Raw genomic sequence first — 25,262 nt, forward strand, 5'->3', positions numbered from 1 at the left:
AGATCAAGTGGAAAAATAAAGAAAAAGATGTTGAGGAAAAATTGCAGTGGGATATCAAACGGAGTAGGCTACAACTCGGTTTAAAAAAATTAGAATGAATTCTTAGCATCTTCTTTAAATGTTTATTTGTCTTTCGCTTAGTGGAACTTTATTTTGAAAAAAAATGTTTAAAAATGAAACTGCATCACTTGCTTTATTTAAAAAAAAATGAATTAATTGTGTTTATTTGAAATGTGCATTAACTTATTTTTAATTTTTTTAATTATGCAAATGATTTTAAATGATAGTTTTTATTCATTCTTGTTATAATACTAATAGTTTACAACATTATTTAAATGTTTTTACATTTTTAAATAATTCTCTGAATCATTATTATTATTATAGTTAATATTATTTTCATTTAAGATTACTACATTTTTATTGAATATTTATTTAATTTATTTTTAATTATTAATTGCATTAGTAACACATACAATTTTAAAGGGTGAAAGTTTACAGCTAAATTATGTGGAACAATGTGTTTCTATTGACCTGAGCTCTTAACACAGCTGTGATTTTGCAATACATCATAGGAAACACTCCAAAGATTTACAAGAGGATTTCAAAAAATATTGCGTTATGAGTGAATAGTGAGAGCCAAAGCAAGGATTGCAGAGTTCAAATTCAAGCGTGCTGAACAATTTACTCTACAAGAGAGCGGCCAGACAGATGTCCACAACATCACTTCAACTCCACATCATCAAATGGTTGAGCTGAAAGCAACTAAGCAGCAGACTTTTAGAACGTTTTCAGTTCACAGTTGAAAAAAAAAAAGCAATCCGTCCTAATCACAATTTCCACACTTATGGTCACACTTATCCACCTTAGTAGTAAGCCACTAGTGCTTACTTTGATGACTCAAACATATCGTGGTTCAGAAGGTAGAACAATCAAACAAAGAGTGAAAACAGCCTAAAATGCAGAAAGTTGTTGGGATCTACCACCCACACACCCAAACTCACATTCCTGCAGACTCAGACACTCCTAGCTCTTATTTTATGTCTCTTTGGGGAGCATTGCTGCACACAACACTAAGAGACACTGAAGTGGGAGAAAGAGAGAGAGAGAGAGAGAGAGAGAGAGAGACAGACGGAGTAAAACGAAAAGAAAAAAAAAATTGATCTGCTCCACTTAAGTGAGGAAATGAAGTGTCTGCTGATGCCTGTGTGTTTTTTTGTTCCTGAGAGGGTTTTTAAACTGACGTGCAATGGGGTCGGCTTGTGGAGAAGATGGTTTCAGGGGCCGTCTGAGCAGCAGGGGACTAAAAAAGCTGTTCCAACTATAACCAAGAGCAGAAAAAAACCCAACATGGAACAAACACAGACACCCTCTGTGAATCGTCGTAAAACTATAGCTTCTGCTTTCAAGCAGAACAAACCACAGAACCAGGCTCTGTGAAAGCAAGACGGGTTTGTTTTCTAACTTTTGGTCTGCATCAACGTTTTCATCACCTTGGGCATGATGTCGTTCTCGTTCTTGAGCACGAAGCGGCCCTCTCTGTCGTCTTTGTTTCCAGTTCAGCTGTACGACCAGCGGTTTTCTCGTCCAAGTCTAGTTTCCTCTCTTCTGTCACAGAGAAAGATTATGCCAGTCAGAAAATCACCTCTCTATGAACTTGAATCAGAGTGGACTGAAACCAAAATAAGGCTACAGTCCAGATGAGTCTCATTTATGAGAAAAAAGAGAAGAAAAAAAAACACCACAAGGAATTTCAAAAACCCATTTTTTTCCAAATTACTGCATTTAATTAAATATGACATTTACTCAAAAATGACATTTACTCAGAGAAAGGGTTTACAAACTTTTACAGAAATTTAATGTCAATGTTGTTTTATGACTTGTTTTTTTTTTTTTTTTTTTTTTTTTTTTACACAAACTACAGATATTTTTTGTCCACTGAAAATTTGTAGAAAGTCACATTTTCAGTGTTTTTATCAGGTGAACAACTGATAATATACTGAACAGTCTAAACCTTAATAAAGCTCTCACTTTACTAAAAAAACAAGCAAAAAAGAGGCCTTCCTGACATTGTTTATGCAAAAGACAGAATGTTTTCTAGAATTAAAGTAAGAGCAAATATTAAATGTGGCAGCAAATGCAACCAGATAAACTAAAACATTAGGGTCAGAAACATACTCTGGAAGTATGCAGCTATATGCAATGTTGCATTATGAACTGCATTTTGACTTTTCCCTAATGCAACAATGTGACATTGAGTTGCGTTGCTAAAATTAATACTTTTATCCAGCAAGGGAGCACAAAAATAACAGTAAGGACATAAAAATTTTACAAAGAAAATCATCATGGTAAAACATATTAATGTTTTTAACACTAATAATAAGAAAACAATTTTGAGCCGCAAATAAGCATATAAATAAGATTTCTGAAGGATCATGTAGGACTGAAGACTGAAGTAATGATTACAGGAGTAAATTACATTTTAAAATGTAAAAAAATAAAATACTTCACAATATTACCATTTTTACTGTATTTTTTTTTTTTTTTTTTTTTTTTTGATCAAATAAAGGTAGCCTTGGTGAACATCAGACTTCTTTCAAAAATAAATATTTTAAAAATCTTACCAGCCCCAAAACTTACAAAAAAAAAAAAAAAAAAAAAAAAAAAAAAACAGTAAAAAGTCACAAAATGGCATTTTGATGATATTTGTGTTTCCTAAACCTCACCGCCACTGACGTGGACCTCATAGAGGGGAGTATTTGGGAGAAGACAGCATCCTCATATCCGGTCTGAACTTTTCCGCCAGTGTCTCGATCACATCCTGCGTGGTCGCTGTGCTGGACACTCGGATACACTTTGTGGCAAAGTTCCCCGCCACTCGATCCTGGAAGTAAAAACGCATCACGCCATGGAACTCCAAGTCCTGAAAGAAGAAAAAGAATATATACATTTATTTTCCCATTTCATTACACATTCCCCTTCCAATACATACACTTTTAAAGAGCAACTACATCATGCAGATTCACCATAAGGCTGCCGCAAAAGTTCATCTCTCCCCATCTGCAGTTTACGATTAAATCTAGCAGGAGGCTACATCTGTACAACCTCTGTTGTGTGAAAAAAAAAACCCAGCAGCTCTGTGTGGGCAACATTAAACTCGTAACCTGCAGCGGAGGCTGATATTTGAGCTGGCCGAGCAGGATGTATCTGGGACGAGAGGACAGCAGCCTTAGGACAACAGCGAAGACATGCTTGAAGAAACCTTTGTGAGTGAATAATAGAGGAGCAGGCGTATCTGCATTCACTGATATTGTCTGATTATACCACAGCAATATGAGCATCAAGAGTGTTTTATACTCATCTTGATAATAGCACACTACAGATACACAACTCATTCACACTATACTGTACAGTGCTGTTTTCCGGACACACATGACCATACGCCTGCTTGCGTGCCACACATACGAGATTTCTAGACCTTCAGGGTCATGATGAGGCAAATCAACACTGACATCAAACTACAGACAAACAACACAGACCACTTTCAACATATTTAGCAGCGCTAAATATAATACTGAACCCCTAATCATAAGTATTAAAATTGTCAGCACTTATATATGTGTTTTTATTTTTCCAAGTGATCAGACAATTTTGCCAGTAAGATGACAAGAACAATTCAAAATGTAGTTAATTACTATTGCATTATAATAAAAGCCATACAAGCCAATGTACCTAAAACATAATGAAAAAAGAGATAAACTACATAAAACAGCAGTAGCAATGTATCTAATTCCTATAATATGAATGCCTATAATATGATGATCCTTAAATGTTCCAATTGTTTCAATCTATATATTTAGATATGTTTTGTTTTAGAATAATATGCACTGATAAATAAACTGAAAAAATAAGACCAAGAACCTTCAATAAGGAAAAAGGGGGTAAATTCAAGATTTTGCATTGTTTTATATTTATAGCACTTTTCCCAATCTGTGTTGCTTCAATAGCTGCTTCAGAGAACAAAGTGCTTAATGTCTAAAAGCCACCAATGAGCATTGTATTGGAGGAAAAACAAAAGGAAACAAAAGCTCATTTCTGAGCATGATAATTACACAAAACACAGATAAGGGAAGACATTTTAGGCTTCTAATCCCTGAAATGTGAATGTGTGTGCATAAGGTGTGACTTCAAACATCAAGAGAACAAATGCCATGGCAACCAGAACAATGAGTGTCAGGAGAGTCACCGTGTGTTTCCTCAAAACACAAAGGGCCATTTCCTGTCAGCTTCAGCGTGTGCACCAACTAAAATAATCAACTCCCATTATAGTGAATTTGCCAGAGTTATGGGGGCAATTGCTAAGTAAAGCAAAACAAAAAACAAAACAAAATAAATTAAATGTTCAATAAATTCACTCAATTTCTTAATAAATCCCAAAGAAAATGAGATTTTATAGCCAAAAACTATCAGTTTAGCATGCCAGATTGTACTAGACTTCATATAGTTCAATTATCTAGCGTGCACAGACACAGGAAAGACAGGACACACTCTTTGGCTTCACACAAGAATGTCTTTGAAGCCCGGTAAGAGGGTTTGATGATGAAAAGGAGACATATGAGCGCTACGGCTGACTGTTTGCCCCCCCGCCGTCCCACCTTTGACCTAAGAAACTCTAAACCATGCTGGAGAAAACTCATCCCAGCTTTATCATCATGCGTGCAGAGGGACGAGCGCACAGTCTGAAGCCCTGGACTGTGCCGTGGAGCTCATAAATCAGTTATTGGACAGGATGCGGTCTTTCATCTCTTATCCAGTTGAATTTCTGGAATTCCGCAGCCGAGTCAAACCTTCCATCCAGGCTGATATCATCACGCTCGTCCGCTGAGGAACATAAATATGTCAATTGTCACCGCTCTCGGCACATGGAAAAACATGTGCGGAGCAACTGGAGAAATAGAAGAGGTGGAATTTGAAACCTTCCCAAAAACATTGACGATAGCTGATCCATTCAGGGAGGCTGGGTCCCTCGGTGGTGGTTTTAAACTCTAGTTTAGGCCAGTTTTACTGTAGTCTATCACTCAGATACTATAATAGTATTCATTAGTATTTTTTGAATTTGTCTTATGTTTGTTTCATTTTCCATTTTTACATTTTATTTGTAGTTTAGTTTTTATGTCATAGTAATTTTTGTGTGTTTGTCATTTTTTTGCCATACAGTCTTTTATTCATTTTTCTTCGTAACATTTACTTTAGTACACCAAGTTTCACTAAAGCTGAAGCTGTACTAAAGCTAAAATAAAATTCCGTTTTCTTGTATATAGCTTTTATTAACTTTTATTGCAGTTTTAGTTATTGCATGAAATTAAACTAAATTTAAAAATGTTTTTAAATTTGTTTTAAAAAAGTAAAATTTTATTTAATTTTAATACAGGTAATGTTTATTTTATTCTATTACGCTTTTCTAGCGATGGAAACTGCACATTTGATAAACACTGTGCTTTATGCACTGAAAGATCCTATCAGTTGCAGTGCCAAAAAATATTCACATTGCTCGGAAATGCCCATGTCCTTTAAAGAATGGTAAAATCCTACCAGCAGGGTGCGACGACAGGTTATTACAGCCTTCATGCAAATCATCAGACGGTTTGACAAGGACAATCTTATGAGCTCATAGCTTTATTTCGAAGTGGAGGAAAAAGCATAATAAAACATGTCAGTGTAGAATTTCGGTCAAGCTTGTGGTGACCCGAACTGACGATCACACCCTGAATTAACTGAAAACACATGGGACTGCTGACACCTCCCAATTCACACCACACAAAAAGCATTTTAAAGCATTTATCTTCCCTGAAAGTGGCGTTTTGCTGAAAAACAGAACAAAATTTTTTTTGCAAAAAAAGACTGTGAGTGATTTGCATTGCTATGTGGTTGGCAAGATGTTCTGAATGCTTTTACATTTACATTTGATATGGCTATAAATGAAAAGCGGCTTCATTCGAGATATAGTTTATCAGTTTTATGCATTCCCTGGGAATCAAAAACACTATTTTGGAATTGCTTGTGCTATGCTATACGCCCCGAAATGTCTTGTTGAAATCCCTGTTTATAAGCAATCAACAATAGTGATGCTTTGCCTTCACCAACAGGCTATAAAAAGGAAAAAAGGCTGTCATCAGTACAAAACAATAGTGGAGAATGCAAACAGGCTATTCTGCTCGGCACACACTGCGTATGACTAAACATTTCTATGTAGCAAACCGACAGTTCCAGACAGTTTAAGATAGGACTGAGTCAACAACTTCAGCCTGCATCCATCTGCAACGTCTACATACGAGAATGACCCCTTTAGACCGCGAGGTCAGCATTCATCTCTGCCCGAGCGCAATTAGCATACTAATAGCCCAGCTCTGTTTCTTGACAGTCCCAGGCTCACTGATGTGCAAAACAGCCTCCTTGCCTATCAATCACCATAAAGAGAAACAAGAACCAGTCACTTGTAAGACACGAGCAGGCTGCTTCTGCTCTACCAGAGTCATATCATGGAAAAACAATACTTTTTTTGCTCTTTTGAAATAATAGTCGGGATGCACATTATATTAGAATACCATATTAATGGATATTTGAATGTGATTGCTTAATTCAACCACCTATTTGTCTGGTTTTAGACTACTTTAGCAGTCCATGTAACACACTAACTTCAGCATAATCTTTCCATTATCCCATTTAAATATACTCCCTATTCAGTATTTAGCAACTAGTCCTTTCTCTGATGAACAACACTGGTCACTTACTATAAAAGTATAAAAATGTACAGTAGTAAAAACTGTTCAATTCTAAGATATAGAGTGAGAATCAGAAGTGTCATCTAAAACCTCAATTATGATTAGTGTTTTTGGTGCAAGGAACCTTGACTAACATTGTAAGCAGATTTTTAAAAGGACTTTCAAAAAAAAAAATTGAAATGCTAAAATTGGGATACAATACGGCCCCCTTTAAATGTTCAGATAATTAAAACCTAGTAAAGTACTAGAGAGGTCAACGGGTTATATTAAATGGGGTGCTATTATGCTTTTTCACTTTTTCACAACTTAGTAACTTTAGTCTTGTAATGTTGCTGTTTGAGCATAAAAAAAGATCTGCAAAGTAACAAAGCTCAAAGTCCAATTCAAAAGGAGATTATTTTATTTAACAGAAATCACTTTTTTTTTCAAAAACAACTACAACGAATGACTCGTTTGGACTACAACACATATTTTACAGGATTTGTGATATCAGCAGGACACCTCGCTCGCTGAGACAGAGGGCAAATTACCAACACAACTTAGACAAACATTTTCCTTATTTTTCCACCAGAAAATATCTGGGCTCAAAATTAATGACTTTAAAAGAAGAAATTAGAGTAAAAAGGAAGCAGCTGATTTTGCTGTGATGTTAGGTGTCCTAAATCAGATGAGGACAGACCAAAGCAGAAGTTGAAAATCTAATTATATTACATAATACAAGCAGCAAATCTTTATGTAAACAAACACTCTAAAGGCTAATAAACACATACGGGAATGACAGAGAGAGATAATCTAAAGAATGTGTCAATATGACGAACAGTGGCAGAAGAAAAAAAATGGACCGCAGAGAGAGAGAGAGAGAGAGAGAGAGAGAGAGAGAGAGAGAGAGAGCAGAAACTCCTGTAGTTCGGTCTCTGAGGGCAAGAGAGCTGCCCAAATGTCATATCAACACACACACATCTCACCCCCCATCTCATCTCAAATACTGAGAGATGACATTTCACGCGAAGACGGTTTTTCAATGCACGTCACTTTTACTGTTGGCAATCTTTCTCTGCAACACAAGTCACAGGAAGAGTCGAGCAAGGATGAACATTAAATTTTTGCTTCTGTATCAATCAATAAAACTGTGTAGAAAAAAAAACATTTTTCTTATTTATATATATATTTTATTATTATTTCATAAAAAAGTTTATAATCCTTAGATTTATTCATTTTTGAATAAATTTAAGCAATATAAAATAATGAATTAAAAAAATGGTTTCTCCATTCAAAAATGGCTGGTTTTGTTTATCAATAATTACATTTTTATTCCATGGCAAACAAAGAGAGAAATGTGTGATACTAAACAAAGACTCCTCGTGTCTTTAAATTTATCAGTAACATCTTCTTCCACCCACATTCATCTCCCGTTTAGTCATTTGTCTATCTATGAAAACTATTACAAACAACTGTTTCTGCTATAGTGTTTTTTAAGAGTGATTTCACACACACACAATGCTTCTTCATTCAGGTGTTGCAGATGTAGTAACCATTTTACTCTCCAGAGCTCTGGTGTGAGGGTTTTATTCACGAGTCTGTGGACAGAGTGTGTTCAGTACGAAACAATGAGCCATGGATGAGGTAAGCGTGTGGAAAATGCAAAACACATGACACTCATAGGAAGATAAACGCCACAGGACCACAGCCCTGAGCGACAGATCTATAATCACAGGTTTGAAAGTAGGTTAATCGCCACGTGCTTTTTAAAACAGCCGCGCTTTGCAAACGAAGACCTCCAAAAAAAATGATAATTAAAGTTTTTTTTTTAATCAAATTTGACATTTATAGAAGAAAAATACCCCAGTAACTTGAAACTTACAAGTATATGAAAGGAATAACCAGCAACCTGAGCCAACCAACTGTTAGGGAAGCACTGATAGAGTCTACAGATTTCATGTTCATAGTACAAAAAACTAATTTTATTGTCAATTTGCAAAACTGAAATAATGGACAGCAGTGAACAAAAATGTATATCTGCTCAGCCTGTAACCTGGCAGAGAAAAATGAACACCAAAATCCAAATCAGTCCAATAAAAACAAAATCACATAACAAACCATGTACTATCATAATCGTGGTGTTAATTAGCTGTCATATTTCGTGTGTAGAAAAGCATTTCTCTGGGTTTTATGTATGGAATAGAATGCGGAAGAGAATAGAAGCTCGTCATCGGAAGAGCTTCCCTCATCTGAGTCCAACAGCGTTCACGGAAAGAGAAAATGCAGGCAGGCAGTGCTAGAAGCTCTGCTAATGCTCAATCAGATCACATAAAATCAGTGGAAAATGAATAGAATTATGATTCTGTGTAAACGAAATATCAAGTAAACATGTATCAAAGATACCAGTATTTCTCCAATATGCACACTTTTTGGACTAAAAGCCTAGTGGACACTGTTCAATGACACTTGCATGTGACTGCCTGTGCCCGCTGAGTTTTTGTGGACAACCAGAGGCAGCACAATATTGAGGCCCCCTCATAATCTCTCTTGCAGGAAAAACCCCTGAATAATAATATTTCAACCGAATTAAGATATTTTTAAATAAAAACAGATTTTAAAAAATAATAAGGATTACTTAGGATTTTTAAAATAAAGTTGTAATAAATAAAAAAATTTAAAATAAATATTTTTTAAATAATAATAAAAAAAAAAAACATTTAATCAATATATTTTGTCTAAATAAATGACAGAAACTACTAATCGAGCCATGCACCCAAAGTTTTCATAAAGGCTAATATAAAAAGGCTAAAAAACGCAAAATTGAGGAGGGTCGGGATGAACACATCCGCCCGCGAGGTGATGAAAGACACTCTGCTGACCAATCAGCACTGCTCGGTTCTCCTGAGGAGCCGTAAACGAATGTGACAGAGAGCTGAGAGCAGGAAACAGAAAGACGCTGCTTTCAGAAACAACCATTAAAAATGAACAGAGAAAGTGTAAGTGGCACCAGAGTGGAGACAGGAGAGGTTGGGGAAGTTGGTAGGTGAAGTCGGGTCACAGAGAGTGGACCTTCCTGTTGACTTTCATGTTTTGTAACCAACACATTGCTTGATTCCTCCAAAGCTGTGGGATGTCTGATTATCACTAAACTCCTGAGTGAAACCTTCCTCTTTACAGAGCTCCAAGAATTTTTACATATTCCCAGAGACTCCAAAAACTAATGATTGACTAGTAATTAAAGTTAATGCATGTAAAAATCACGCATATATAATCACTACAAGTAAGCTATTGGACCTATTGGAAAGACTGTTGTCGCACTGGTGTGCAGTATTAGGAGTGAACTATACCTTTTTCATCCTACTCCTACGAGCCATTCACACTTGCCCGCACTCACACAAGCCCGTTTCGTAAAGCTCGCGGTTTATATTCACACCGCTGCCCTAGCAGCCGCGAACTCGCTCCGCACCGAGCACATCCTGGCAGTATGGATCAGGCTTGACTCGCGCCTGGCTCCCCCGCGTTTAAAAACGAATGTTAAATTCAGTCTAAACTGCTCTAAGCTAATTTCACTTGGATGAAATGAAACATTCAGCACACATTTTCCACTTGTTCTTAAAAATCCCCAATACAATGTAAGCACGTAATACTTTAATAATTAACTAAGAAAATATCAATCTTTCCCAGTGAACATTCAGTTAATTAAGTTAGAGTTCTGTAAAAAAGTAGTGTAGACCATTATAAGTTTGTCTCTGCTGAAATATACGATATCGAACCCCTCCCAAAAACAAACATTGAAAATGAATGGATTTCAGGGATATAATAATGGGAAATGTATTTGGTTTAATGTAAACACTATAATGAAAAAATGTGTCCCTATTTGATGGATTCTGTTGGTGGGATGTAATATGGTAGATGGCAACCAATATAACCAACAGTAATTCCTGATTGGAAGAATTATGGCAAAAATAAAAAGGAGCCGAACCATTTGGTAATGGTTAAATGGAAAAGCTGTATAAGGAATTTCTGCTTTCTTTTTTTTTTCAGCAGGGGAATGATACTTCATACTGTGCCTATTGCCAATACTGAGCTGAAGCTTGACTTTGCAAATTTAAAAATCGCAAATCAAATCTCAATTAATTCTGTCCAAAACAAAAATAACCAAATTGCAAGTAGAATATTTCCCCATATCGCACGCCTATTTAGTCATGATGCTAAAAGCAGCCATAGTGGCTTGTTTAAATAAGCTAGTGGTCAGTGTTCTCGGAGCTTCAATTACAGACGCAGTATAAAAGCATCAACCTTTCTTCCGAGTTATTAAAGCACCCGTCCACTGCTACAGTCCGCGCAGCCATTCTTTATACATCCAAAGCAGCTAATGTGAAAAAGCGGCGCTAGGAGCTGAGCCGACGGGGCACTCCACTCGTCCCAAGGGCAGGCAAACTGAATTTCTGCTGGATAATAGGCCCTGGTCCCAGCTGATCTAAACAAGTCTGCCTCACCATGCTCCCAGCCTAGGCCAGGAAAGACATATGTGGGCCATCCTAACAGGATGCCCCCTGCCTGGCAGATTGCAGATCTAGCCGGGCCCCCCGCGCGCCTGCCGTGCGAGGACTGCTGTTACCACCCATGCCAGAGAGAGTGGAAGCTCACCGAACACACTGGGTGACGTGATAAAAAACCTACTTCTATCAACATCCTGGGAAGGCAAACCAAAGGGTGGACCTCTCGGAGCCTTGCGCACTTAACCACTGGAAGGAACAGGCGGCAATCTCACAGCCTTGTCGGAAGGCACATCTCCACGTTTGTCATTTACAACTCGACTTCTTTATTGATAATGAGTGCAAAGGCATGTATCTCTTGTAATTACTATGTAGTTGGCCTATACTGACTTTTTAGGTTTCTCACCGCACAATGTACAGCCGGTGTACCGGCCACTCACTATTCCTTCGCAATCGCCAGTAGGGTGGCCCAAGACTTTCTAAAGGGGCATCCGGCACAGACTCCTGCTGCTGGAACGTTTCAGGCGAGCCGCATGAAGTCATGACGCTGCTGTGAGTAGACACAGAAAGAGCGCCGATAATTCCAGGACCTGGAGTCATAACGTTCTTGGTGTATCCATGCACAGAACCCAAACTGCTTTTAAGACTGGCTACGTGGACAAGGTGTGGACTATCTTTAAGTATTATCCAGCACACAAACCAATAAAAACAACAAAAAAAAACTCCGAAATAAGTACTAACATGATCATACAATACATAAGATAACATATAACATTAAGAATAAAAAGAATAAGCATCGAGAATACACAAATAAAAAAATGTCATTTTTACTTAAGAATTATTAAAAAGAACAATTCTTGGTTATATATCTTAAATAGTAAATCTTGTACGTTACAATTAGCGTACGATTCACGATTGAAGTCCTCTGTTCTGTAGTAGGGGACAGGATAATTAGTTATATCCATGATTATTAATAGAAATGATCCTGAATATTAAGAATTAAAAGTGTCCTAGTACATTAATACTAAGACACGAAGTATACACTGTATAAATATAAACGTTCGTATTATTGTAATAATATATCTAGACTAAATAAGGTACAAGAATAAACTTCAGTTGGAAAACGGATTAAACAACAGAATCAAAGGGACGATGAAAGTGAATTAATGCTACAGATACCGTGAACTTCGGTTCGTATCAGGAATTCTCTATTGATATCAAGGGCGCAACGTAAATGCGGATGAGACACACAAAAACTACTCTGAGAGGCAAACATAAAGCCATGTTGTGTGTACTGGTCACGTCCAACTAATGGTAAGATACGTGTTTGTTTCCTCAGGCCAGAGCAAAACGTCAAACACTGAAATGAAGCAAGCTGAAATTGGAATCATTCCCACAGAAAAGAAAATCTCTTAATCTATCACATCAGCCTGATCTCAATTGAACTAAGCCCCATGTCTGGACGAGCATCCAGCGACCCACCCTGACCAACTATGTGTATCAAACATGCCTGGCATGGCCGAGTCTTGTGTGGGGTTTAGATTGTTAGCAGATCCAGTGTTCAAAGCCGGGCTAAAAACTTCAGATGCTAGAAGGACCAATGTCACACTTGTCTGCGAGTCAGCACAAAACATCTGGACGATCCATACACTGTCAGCTCCGACTACGCTAAAAGTAACTCAAGACATTGCTACCACACACCACGAGGTTGTAACGACTTTAGCTCATAAATCTTATGTATCCAGATTGCAACGTAACGCAGAATACAAGATGGAAGTGTTAGCACGTGTTAGCGTTACATAACCAAAGGAGTTTAGTACACACATCACATGACATAGTGCGAAAAAACATTCATGTTGCTCCGGCCAATCAGCTCAGAGCTGCAAAGACCTGTGTTCAGCCAAATCGAGGAGGACAAGAGGTTATTTTTTCCCCTTCACATCATCCAGGTCTAGCTGTTCTGAGAAGAGGAGGTGGCCGTGTTGAGCCAAAGCACAGCCCTGATAAATCTGCATTGCAGCAGGGGCCGTGGTTTGTGTAGAAGGATTAGGGTACCTCGTGGTCTGGTCCTCCGGCCCGGCATCCCCCCCCCCCGCCATGCCCACCCACCCGCCATTCCCCCCCCGCCATTAGGCCGCCCAACCCCATTACTTCTTTCGTGGTTTTCTCTTATTTTCGCTTCTAAACTTTTTTTTTCTCTTTGCTCTGCTCTTTTTTTTCGTCTTTCCTAACGCTTCTTCTTTTTGTTCTTTTTCTTTTTGTCGTCTTCGCGAGTTTTCGCGTTAAAAAGCTTGAGGACGCATCCGAGAAATTTAAAAAAGCTACCAGCGTTAAAGTAGAGTGACACAAAGAGTTGACCAAAGGCCCTTTCCGCGCCATGGAAGTTCCCCTGCTAATAAATCAGAGATGAAATGGTTGTATTGCTTACCCTGGTACAACCAAAATGGCAAAAACTGGCAAAAAAACACTTTAGGAAACAGTCCAAAGATGGCATATTTGTTTATTTTGTTGCAGAATAGAGGGAAAGTAGTCAGGTCTTTAAGTGTGTTGTATGAGAGATGAAAATCTTTAAAATGTGGACCATTCATTACCAGACTATTAATTTTCATGGGGAGAAGGAGGGGCATACCTCCCAACCAATGACAGAAGATCGGAATGTAATGGCCCTCATGCCTCACCTTGTTCGATACAAACACAGTGCTTGCACAGCATTTTAACCTCAGTTACAGTAGGAGTCTGGACACAAACCCACAGACATTACACAGTTACAAAACAGTGAAACACACAAGCGAGGAGCACGAGGAGCATACAATATTTTGTTGACTGTCATGTAGGGCGCAAGATTAATTCGAATGATCTAATCACGATTACAATTATGGATACCACAATTCCATAATCGTTCATGAGCGGCAATTAATCATCAAAAGTCCACTTAAATGGTTAACATGTGAAATGCTACTGGTTCATATTTTCTGTGTCGTGTGACTAATATGTGTCTTTTCTACGTTATCCTAAGGGTTTTTACCTTATATTTAATTTTAGTTTAGGGTTATAAACATTCTAATACCATTCAATTTGAACGCTCTGTTTAGGAATTTAAGAAGCTAAACACCGAATGTATAATAACAGCTGAGGCTTATACTATAGAAACCAAAACCGCAATTAAAAGTTTTTTTCAGAAATTAGAGTGTTTTTCAGTTGTTTATTTTCATATAAAAATATGCGCATTGCAGTGGCACATCACCACAATGGTATAAAGGCCATAGCATTCAATATAAATAGGTGGAATATATTGTAATAAACTACTCGACAAATTATGATATGGTGTCATAATGTTCAGCCCTGTTGTCACAATTACATAATGGATTATTTAAATGGTGCATTATGTAATGTCGGTTTAAATTATTACTATTATTAGGAACAACAATATGGCCATTAACAAATGTGAACATGCAACAGCATGTATAAGGCTAACCAAAGGAAAACGAAGCAAGTACATGAGGGATCAATTACAGTACAGATGTGTACAATATTCAATCACTAACCCGATCTGACAACATGACTTTTGACCCCAAGCTATACAAAAACATATGCCCAATCACCTCACACAAATCGCTGCAATTTTAACAGCAAAATGCAAACTGAGTCAAGGATGAAGTGACTGTCCAAGAAACAGATGCTTTTCCTACACAGGCAATAACCAGTACAACCAGAGATTGGCCGGACGAGAAGGTTTCCTTTTTCTGTTACACTGGGGAAAACAAAAGGAGAGATTCTAAAACACAATAGGTCCTTCGCTATAAAATGACTGCCAATAATCAAAAACAAAATCACTGTGCATGTTGCGTCAGTAAGGCACATTACAAAGAGAAAAAAACATTGGTCTTTCATTATCCTTTACAAGCAAAAGGAAGCTCATCATATTTGCTCCACTTCTAAAAACAACCCTTTGCATTGCTGATAAAACTTTGTTTTCAAACACTTTCTTTCAAGCAAACAAATTAATTCAATTTCCAATGGACAACACCAAATCCCACCAAGTTCAACCCCAAAAAGTGATGGATGGACTGTAATTAATTTATTCAAAACACTGAGAAGGAAGAAATTACAGTTTTCATTTAACAAAAAACAGAAACCAAACTATAATACATAATAATAATAAGAATAATATTAAATAATGAAATAATGAATCATGAAAATAATGAAATTTATTTAATAGGATCACAACTTCAAATACAAAACTGAGCTGTAAATGACTGAAATTAAAATTAAGGCCACTTTGGTATTTAAAATATTTTAATTATATAAATTAAACATTTACATAGTGGCTGTAATAAAAAAACAATTTTTTAAGATTTAGTCAAACACAACATTAATTGTGTGGGACAAAAAGGTTAAGTAAAAGATTTTGGGCTAATACAGTGGCATATTATATTTAGCAAAATACTTCTTTTTTAGAGAGGGTTTTTTTTTTTTTTTTGGTGGCTTACTAGCAAGTTTATGCTGCATTGAATTGATTTACCACTGAGGTAAATGTAACAGTATATGTTTAGAAGACATTTTGTTGACATTAAGGTCAAAACATTGCCAATCGGAAGACGAGAAGAAGCGACAAATTAAAACTTCACTATTTTATATTTTTCGTCCAAATATTTTCACTAATTGCTTCACTACTAGCATTTCTAGTGGCACTTAAATCAGGCAGTCCCATCCAAAAACTCAAAGTCATTTTGACAGATCATGCAAAACATCTCCTGAAATCCTGTCCACAAGCATTCTAAAAGCAAAATATTTTCATAGTGACTCTGTTACACCAACCAAAATGACTCTTTTCAACTCCAACATAGCCCCCAAATCCTTTTTCCAACGTTAATTTTTTCACTGTCACGGTTATGAGAACAACGAACTCCTTTCATCCACGTGAGAACGCAACAACCTATAAACATTCACGGCATTTCCTGCAGAGAGGCAAGAATCAAAAGAATCAACTTGCTTAAATTGTGACGACAAAAACATGCTCTGTCGATCAGTCAGCTTAAATGTTCAACAAAACCCAGCATCAGCAGAGGACATTCAATACATACAAACCCACGAGGACCACGACCACTATTAGTCAGTGCACCAGGGCCCTCGTTTACAGCAGGGACCCAGCAGCTGTTATAAGAAGGGGTGATTTTGGAGCCCGTCTGGTAGGCTTACAGTCCAGTTCCAGTGTGATGGGCTGAGTGTTGACGGCTTCTCTCCCACGGAGAGGAACAATGAGCCTCTTCCATCATGCCGAAACACTTGTTGGAATTTCGAGCCAAAAGCCCCCCTGCATGAGTCAACCCCTCCCAGAATCCTCAACGAGATAGAGAGTGGTTTCGGTCTGTCCTAAAAGAGAGGCAAAGAAAAGAACGGGGGGGGGCGGAAACAAGATGCAGAGAGCGAGAGAGGGAGGAATAGTTGTAAATCTAACTCTTACACACTTCCTTTTCCCAATACTCGCAGTCGACAGTTCAGGAGTGGTTTGTCAAGGGGGCACACTTAACCCACAGAAATAAAGCGAGAGAAGAGTGCAAAGGTAATGAGAAACTTAAAGGACACTGATTTACCGAAAGGAATGTGGGCCGCGCATCTCCGGTGAGTCAGTCAGCCTATCCGCAGAGCTATTCCTCCTTTCAGCTATGTGCTGGTTAGCACGGTCACGCAGGATAAAATGGCATGGGGAGCAAAAAACAAAAGACCTGGTGCATGCTGGGATTACAGAGAGCAGCCCTGATCTTGTGCCCAAGATCGGTGCTTGAATTCAACGAGGGGCACAGAGTCATGACTGAGAGGTGAGAACGAAGCCAAGCTCATTTCTCATGTGTGACTACACAAAGAGCACAGGAAACATGGATGAAAGTTCACAGAATGGCCACATCCTGCAGGTCCAGGCACCACCCTATGGGTCTGATGAGTGAATCCATGAATTTGGCTCTTTGGTTTTCTTATTTCCAGTTTTGAGAGGATTCTGCAAGCATGAGACAAGCACAACAGTAACGCATACAGATTGACAATACACTCTTAGATCTTCCCTCTCATTTTGTCCCATTTGGATGTAAGAAGTTGCTTTACAAAGTGACTTTCAAACCTAAATACAGCAATCCAGATCTCCCAAAAGCATCTTTCACAGCTAAATAGGGTTAAGCAGGTCACAATGGGTAACAACTCAACTAGCCTGATTAGTGATCTAGCGGTTTTTTAAAGTCTTACAACTAAAAATACACAGTCATTTGAAGCCAGTTTTTGATGGATGGAACAGCAGGAAGGAAATGCAAACAGAAATGAAAACAAGTTGTGAGCGTTCATAAAAGATAACGAAACAAAAGGCCTCTCCACACACACCAAAATTTCACGCTTGTTTCCATCTGTGTCTAAATTCTCTGTGTCTCCATAGGAACTGATAAAACCTGAATACCTCAGTGGATTAGGAAATGTCATGTCAGAACAGGAACTTGAGGAAAACAGTGGTATGCAAATTCAAGAGCCCGTCCTCATGATTATTGCAGAAAACACTATGTTATAAATACTCTTAATCAGCCATAGCAGCTCATGTCAGCGCTACATCAACGTCCGTATTCGAGACAGTATAGTTCTGTTCCAGACCCCAGTGAGCACAGTCTACATTCTATGCAGCTAGGGAGGCACCAATATTAAAACTCTGCCTAATACAATAAGGTAAGTATTATTTTTAATGCTATGGCTGATAACAATAAATATCATATATGTAAAATTCTACAATGTTTTATATAAAATGAAATAAAAGTGTTCTTAAATATTTTATTTATATTTACATATATTATGTTCCATAACATATATAATAAATTATATAACTAGTAATGTTATATAAAAAATTCCATAATTACTTAATGTTATTTTTATCACTGAAGTATAAAATACTAAAAATAACAAAAACATACCACACACAGATATGGCTGAACTATATGGTTCACTAGCCTACAGTTGGGGTTATTTTCTATGGATACTTACATAGATCTATCTATAGATACTTAACAAAATAATTTTTACTATATTTTAAATTATTTTAATAAAAAAAAAAATTAATTCTGCATACCAAAGCTTTCCTGCATTCTGGCATTGCATTTTCAATGAAAGGTGAATGCAACACAAGATACAACCACAATTTTTCCTACATACTGATTACATCTGCTCAAAATGCTACAAATGTTGTCTAGATAGGCTAGAAACATGTTAAGGTAGATCTGTGAATGCTCTCATCCTCGGTATGGTTCTTGTATATGTACAGCAAATTGAAATATCTCAATCTTATGTTATAAGATACTGCCCAGGGTTCTTGCAGTTATATGGAAAACAGCTGCAGCACAGCGCATCTGTGCAGCTCCAGGCAAGTTGTCTCAGACAGGACAAGTGTAAAAGCTGAGCATCAGTCTCCAGGGCCCATCCATCAGGGTGGAGGGGGAGGGGGGAAGGCTGGTCCCTCGGGGTCTCTCCATCATCATCCAGGCAGGAATGGGGAAGGAAGGAGGGTCCGCTATCGTCAACTCTCCACACTCTGGGCCTCTGGGGGAACACATGCGTCTGATGACCATCCCTCACATCTACATGTACTTCAACGTGAAGGAGGATCGGGGCTCTGACCATCCTTAGCCTGCCAAAAGTGAGTGTCCGCATGTAATCAGGATGTCCCAGAGAACAACATTAAGCAGAATTCAATTGATATCCGTAATGAATCTCAGGGTGTGAACACAATCCTTGCTGTTATGGTTTCCAGGCACTTCGAGATAAGGTTCAGCACATGAAGGCCTCCTTGGCTTCCATCAAAACCATGGAATGCTGTGCTGCAAATGGACAGGTGTGCTGAAGGAAAACAACTTTAGGAGGAAACCTGCTCTTGACCTTTTAATCACAATTTCCTCTCCCGTGGAGAGTTTTTGACTAAGCAGTCCTGAGCAAAAGGGCAACACCGAAAGTTGAGCCCCCTCACATACCACTATGGAGAAGCCAAGCTAATATCTGATCTTTCGTGATGAGGCCTTCACAGCAGCCTTCAACTTAAGGCTGGAGTACACTTTAAGACTTTAAAAAAGAGTGACTAGCATTAGGGCTGGATCAAAAATACCAAAATGAAATCAAAAAAAAAAAAAAAAAAATGCATCTGTGCACATCATAAAAACATACAATTTTCTGTGACCATCTGTCCATTTCCACTGTAAAAAAAAAAAAATGTACAGACTGACTCGGGACTTCCAGCAACTATGGTTGACTCATCCAGACTGTAAGCCAGAGCAAACATCCTGTAGTGTCTTCAAAGCATCTAAAGCACAGATAAACGTCCCCGTTGTGGAGAACCTTCATTGTATTCCTGCTAAAAAGTCCAATAATACAAACAGCATGACCGTCAGTTTTTTGTGCAGCATTTTATCAGCTCATTCATCATTTCTGACACGTTGGACCACAAGGGTGGTACATGGAGAAAGCATTTCTGGTTACCCACTGGTGGACGTTGTGCTTTGGGGTCGATGTGGTCCCACAGCTGTCAGAGTGCCAAACCAGAGAGGCATTTCTTCCTCAAGGACACACTTTGGGCCTGGAATTCCACAGTAGTCTTGCATTTAGCATCGGCATCAATTTGAAGCCAGGCCAGTTTGACCTCTTGGTTAATACCGCCACAATCAGTGGGCACATTAATCCCTCTGTCAATGTCTGCTCACGGCAAACAACAGGGCTAGTAATCATGAAGACGGATGAACCAGACCACTACGATCCAGTACTTACAAACAAGACTGATTAATGATATGAGAGAGAGATCCTACAGGCATTTTTCACTCAAGTCAAACCACGGTTAAACAGGCACAACAAAGACATGAAAGCAGCCGAGCAAACGTGTTAATCAGACAAAACTGAGACTTTGCTTGAGGGAAATGGATGCTCAGTGCTTCCGATTATCAGATAGTGAACATCTTTAAATGTGAGCAAAGTCTTTCTTAAACCTCTTCAAAATTCCCAGGTGTTTCATGGTTTTGACAGAATTCAATTAACGCATAACTTAGTGGTTGTTTTGTTTGTGTGAAAAACTATAGATGGCTTTAAAAGACCTGATATTATAATTTAACACTTATTTTTCCTAAAAATACACTAAAATCAATTGTTTAAAATGCTTCAAATTGTTTAAAAGTCATAAGTGTAGCTGAATGTTTAGAAGAAAAAAATAATGCACAAATATTGACAAAAATAATACAATATCAACCGGAAAAATAATGTAAAAAATTTAATTAAAATGGAAATTATAAATAATCTATTACAATAATAATAAAATGAACAAATACTGTATATATCACTACATCATTAATATCAGCTGATAATCAATACTGACATATCATGCATCCCTAAAACCAACAAAATTCAATAGTACTTCGGGTCAAGAGAGAGTTCACCCTGAAAAAAAATCACAGGTCCCAGGCACTCAAAAAGAATTCAGGTGGAGAAGGTAAACGTTAAAAAGCCTTTATTGTGGTATGGCCAATATCAAAATTAAAAAAGCCGACATGTTTCGACCACAATGGTCTTCCTCAGGGCAAAGTGAGAGAGTTCACCCTGTTCTGATTATAAACAATAGGCTTGAGCTTTTTTGTTCAAAAGCAATGTGAGTCTATACCTGAAACCAAACCCACAAAAATATCTTCCACACAACATATCCATTTCTTCTTCCCTAATGCTTTGTGGTTGTAGTTAAGTACTTAAAACTCAATGCATGCTGCTTCATAAGCCAAGAGCATTTCATTCATATAAATGTGGACCCGGGTGATTTCCTACAGGCAGAATGACAAGGGATTGTGGTTCAGCTGGTTTACCAGTCTCTTGTTGTCCTTTTCCTGTTTGAGACAGGAAGAATATAGCCAGTGGTGTCACAAAGACAAATGTCATAAATTCAGTTCTTGCCCCCCAAACTCCTGAAATGGACACGTGACTTGGCTTCCTGGGTTTGTTTACCCCAAAAAAAAAGTGGTGGTGAAAAATTTACTATTTAACTTGGTGAGAGACTTGACTTGAGCATTCCTGCAACTTCTGCCCAATGAAATTTCTCTGGCTTTTCCATGACCTTTCAGCAGTTTGTAATTACTGGAGGATTAAAAAAAAAAAAAAAAACATTCCTTCATTCTAAATGATTCACAGACAGATTCACTGAAAAAGAATGAATTCAAAACCGATTCAAAAGAATGATTCACCACATCACCACAGCTTGTGAGTTTTACTCAACCCAAAAGCAATATCTTACAGAAGAAATATTTTCAAGAGGGGGAAAAAAGGATATTCATTATAGGAATTCAATCACTTTTTATTTTTCCAGGACATTTAGGATTTCCCAGGCATTTTAAAAAACCCTGGTTTATATGACCATGGGAACCCTGCACCTGCAATGGATGGATCCACAAATCTTGCCGAACAGACATTTTCAAGTGCAGATTTCCTGGAAAAGGAAAAACAGTTTGTCTGGTTGGCTGGTGCACCAAATTCAAGAAATTATACAACTGTGCACTGTACCGTAAGACTCACGTCTTCACTTTAAAAATGCAGCAAATTCACATAAAAAGCTACCACAAGTCAACACTCTATCAGAGACTGTTTTTCCTGTAACAGGAAGAGGAAGGCCACCCAAAGATATTCAAGCATCCTGCAAAAAAGTTCATCCATCTTACAAAAAGGGCACGACGACTGAACAGAGATCATTTGCGCAAAGTATCGACAGGACACTCAAGGTCGGGGAGGCCAGAGAATAATAAATCCTACGCCCTCAGTGTCTGCAATAGTGAGGAAAGATAATGGGAATGTTAAGAAATCAGATCAAACTGAAATTCTTGGGCTCTACATTAGCAGTTGATTAATAGTAATCAATCATGCAAAGCATCTATAACAGCTTACCACCCAATTCAGGTCCAGAAATGAGCCTCACATCTTGTTCCTGCTACCAAAATTTCTTTGCTTTTCCTTTCCTCCAGGCTGCAGCACTATTTCATGCCCTGTTATTGGATATATTTACCTGTTCGTCTGGCAGCTGTCACCTGATAAGCAGAGACAAGCAGCCAGACACTGAATAATGCATCGAGCTCCAGCGTTCTACATCTTGCCAACAAACAGGCCCTGCGGCCTACTCTCTGCTTGGCCGAACCGAGCCAGAGACACGATTTGAGAGAGTTAACACACCACCCACACTTTGTGCATTATTAAAAGTGTGTCAAAACCATAAAAAAAAAAAAAAAAGTTACTGCAAAAAAAAAAAAAAAAAAAAAAAAAAAAGAGACAAGGACTTCCAGGTAGCAGTGACTCAGCGGGAACGTCTGTTTCCTCCGCTGCCAGTATGATTCACTGATGTAGCAAAAAGAAGAAAAAAGGACTCTCCTGTGCATTGACATGAAAGAGAAAGGTTGACTGTGCATGTCTCCTTCGCTGAAGCGCTCCTCTCTCACTCGCACATGCTGTCATGCATATAAAAAAATACTCTCTCTGGGTCTTCCTAAATGAGTCACATTACATTTTTCCACCTAATTAAAATGATTCTGATTTGAACGACTAGATTGCACTAGGTTTAAATAAGAGAAAGTGTCAGCACGAAGGGTCAGACTTTATATTTCTTGCCTGCAGACACTTCAGCATTCAAGCAGCATCACGTTCGCTTTTTATCCCCATCAAGAGTTCAGCTCTTTTACCAGCAGCACCTCAAACAGCTAGGCAAAGTTATTCAGTCTTGTGCTTCCTTACAACACCTGACCGTTTCCTAAAATGCTCCCAAGACCAGCTTCAAGTCATCTGGACAACCGCATAATTAACTTGATAATTGGCAGCCATTGTTTCTTTGCCAGATTAAAGATGAAGGAGGGAATTAAAAAGAAAAGCACATCGCGCGAGAGAGAAAACCAAGCTCTCAAAATGTGCCAAGGTGTCACGTGATGGTACAGTATAATGCAGCAAAAACTATTTCACTAACCTCAATCAAGTGTTTGGAAAATAAAACCTTTTGCAACAATAGAAATTATATTGCATGAAACAAGCAATAGGGTATATGGTGCTTAAGGGCTCAGATTTGAGGTGCAAGAACTCAGCTGTGCAGAAGGACAAAAACCTCCAGACAAGTTAATCAGAGGTGTGACAAACAGAAACAGACAACTGCTGTGGTCAGAATTTTTTTTTGAGTAGAATCAACAAACTTTTTTTTAGTACTGCTGAAGAATTAGCAGTCAATGAGCCAAAGCATCTGAGAAGTCCAAATAACTGCTGCTGCTGATTTTGGTATTACACTTCAGCAATTTTAGTTAATTTCAAGCTCATTTCTAAACCTACACTATATCTGTAACAATTTCACATTTTCTGCACTACAGGGAAAATCTAAAGATGCTTACATTTGGTAACTGCATTAAACAGAACTTAGAGAGCAATACTTAAAGGAAATTAAAGTATTATTAAATCAGAAAAATAATAATTTTGTACCATTTTATCACAATTTACTACAAAAAAAAAAACGGCTCCATCACACATTTTTAACAAGGAAAAAATAAAAATGCAACAGGTGGGAAATATTGTGTTTAATTCAACAGAAATCTGCTGAGCTTTCATCTGAATTCTGCATGCACAGATTCAATTTCTTGATCACGGCGTCCAATTACAACATCAAAAACCTGAAATGCACGACAGATTTGTCATTCCAGAAACCATCTAGTGTTTCAAAGCAGTTTCTGATATCAACAAAACAGGTTTTAGGATCCAGTGGAAGACATTTTTTCACATCAACACTGGCACTTATCATTAACCCTTGATGATTTGTAATGAAATGTTTAAGTGCCTCATTTGAGCTTATATAAACATATTTGTGACGGTTCTCCCTGGAAGTGATTTGAATGAGGAACAAATAGAACATAGAAGCAAAGATTTTTTTTCTTCTCTCAAGTTGAAGTAATGTCTGTGTCTCCTCTCAGGATGAGTAGCAGAGCTCATTCCCTCCTCGTACCAGGCTGAGAAAGGACCTCAGAGGAATGCACCAACCAGGACCTGACGAAACCCAAACTTGTAATTGCTTTCACCATGCAGAGACAGCAAGTATGATGCAGGCCAAAATCCTCAGCCCCCTCGAGAAAACGTCTGAGACAAACCCTCTGGAATTTGGGAGGGTTAATTTGCACAATGGAAAAGACTTTGATCATGAAAAAAATCATTTCAGTACACTACATCACTTCTTGGCTCTTTATGCTGACGTTTTGGAGTTTGACTGTGAGATCATGTTGGCAAACTCTCTAGTTGTTTCGCTGCATTGTGATGGACCAATCCATGCTATTTTACACCACTCGAGCAATGGTAACAAATACAACAGCTACGCCTCTTCTGAGAATTCAATGTGCTCTCTTACTGCCCACTTCCTTGTGTCCTTGCGGAAAATTTTATGTCACTTTAAGCAAGTGGCTTATTCGTAACCTTTCCTGGTGAGGTTTGCACTGAGAAATCCAATAAAATACTTCACGGTCAAAATACCCTAAATCTCCAAGCTAAAGAGATCAAACATCTCCAGCACAAAATATTCCAAGAAAAAAACCCAAACTGACCACATATGGTCAGAGAAAGCAAATCATTCATGCCTGATTCAGGTAGAACATCAGAGTGCAAACACCATAACAGGGCATTTCTTCTCTACAGTAGCAAGTTATTGTTGGAGAGCCCAGTTTAAGCAACCTCAGCTGAACCAATCTGACCTAAAAGCACGATCTGGACCAGTTCTGCATGTTACCACCAAAAAAACAGGTGGTCCTCCTGGGCCTCTTAAAGGGACCAGAACTCACCGGCATGTCCTCCCAAACCCATATGACTTACTTTCTTCTACAGAACATAAAAGAAGATACTTGGGGTTCAAAGAGCATTGGGCAACATTGTAACATACAAACCATAGACAGCTCTAAATTAAAGGCGTTCAATTCATTTACTTTGCATGTTTCAAACTAGTAATAACACATTCACA

The 25,262-nt window shown here is 38.0% G+C and overlaps 1 pseudogene; it reads right to left on the reverse strand.

The window, feature by feature from the left end:
* The window catches only part of LOC109052626, a 110,101-nt pseudogene that overhangs the window by 57,747 nt on the left and 27,092 nt on the right, over window positions 1-25,262 (reverse strand).

The sequence above is a fragment of the Cyprinus carpio genome, chromosome B20 (genome assembly GCF_018340385.1).
Source record: "Cyprinus carpio isolate SPL01 chromosome B20, ASM1834038v1, whole genome shotgun sequence".
In the NCBI taxonomy this organism is placed as follows: Eukaryota; Metazoa; Chordata; class Actinopteri; order Cypriniformes; family Cyprinidae; genus Cyprinus; species Cyprinus carpio.